Source organism: Triticum dicoccoides, chromosome 2B (assembly GCF_002162155.2).
Source record: "Triticum dicoccoides isolate Atlit2015 ecotype Zavitan chromosome 2B, WEW_v2.0, whole genome shotgun sequence".
NCBI lineage: Eukaryota > Viridiplantae > Streptophyta > Magnoliopsida > Poales > Poaceae > Triticum > Triticum dicoccoides.
The window spans coordinates 708,673,483-708,674,757 of record NC_041383.1 but is presented as its reverse complement, the minus strand read 5'-3'; positions in this window follow the sequence as shown (position 1 = coordinate 708,674,757).

Sequence of the window (1,275 nt, the reverse complement as noted above, 5' to 3'; positions counted from 1 at the left end):
AGGGGCGACTCGGGAGGAGTCGAGAGAATCACAAGCATGCAATGCCCTCCATCTGTTCTACATTCTGGTTAATATTTTCTGTTTGATCTGAAGCCCAGATGTTCAACAAACCGACGATTTACTTCTCTTGCTCGAAGTTGCTATCCAGCAGGGCTCAAAGTTGCTCAATAAGTTGGCTGAACCAAGTTTAACTTTTGCAAGATACATATCCTGATATGAATTAGATTTATCTGCTAGATACCCATACTAGATCATACCGATGATTTTTGTTGCCGATAGGTTGTGCTAAATTTCATTTTACAACAACTTCCTTTTATTGCCAATAGGTTGTGCTAAATTCTTCGGTGGGTGCTAATCTAGTTATCTTGTTTGTGTGCTTCAGAGCAAACCCGCTGCATGTACTGTGACCACGAAGGGACTAAAATTGTGCACCCGGCTATGGAGGAATTCTAGTTCAAAGGGCGCAACTTGGAGTTTCAGAACATGGCATGTGGAATAGATCCCTACGAAGAGGAACCCTGTCCAGACGGCGTTATGCAGTTCTACATGAACTATAGTATCATCAGCATCTCGTGTGAGCCATTAGACCACGTGGGAGCAGTTGACGACGACACTGACGATGACACTGACGAGGAATATGATAGCAATTGTATTAGCGAATCTGAATCTGAGTGAGGGGACTGGTTTGACTAGCATTACTCACACAGGCACAATTATTTTCCAACCCGATTGAAGATATTGACAAGTCGAGGTCCCACCCATTCGTTTTCTACATTGCTGTAGCTAAGTTAAGATATTTCCAGAAGTCATAGCCCTACCTGTCTTGTGAACGTGCCGTTTACTTTGTGTAATACTGTTGGATGTGCTCGGAGTATTCTGAATACATGGAAATCTTGATTACATCACCATTTGTTTATGCATGCAATATTATGAATGATCACGCAATCTCTCTTGAAATTTGAAACGCCAAAACCCGACAAGCCAAAAGGAACACAAGTAGTTCATCACAAATCGGTATTTTCTAGTTGAACATTGCTTTGAGCTGGATTGTTAAATTAAAGATGAGCAACTTAATGCCCGCCAAGGATTTGAATAAAGTATGTGCAATAGGTTTGGATATGATCATATGAATAAAGTATCTGCAACATGTTTTGCTCTTTCCCGAACCCATAGAATTGATCAAGCTGTTGGAATTGTCTTGTCACCTTCTTTTAGGTGTTTTTAAACCTCTTACGGATTTCCAAACTAGTTGAATACTTCTCAAACAAATCCTAA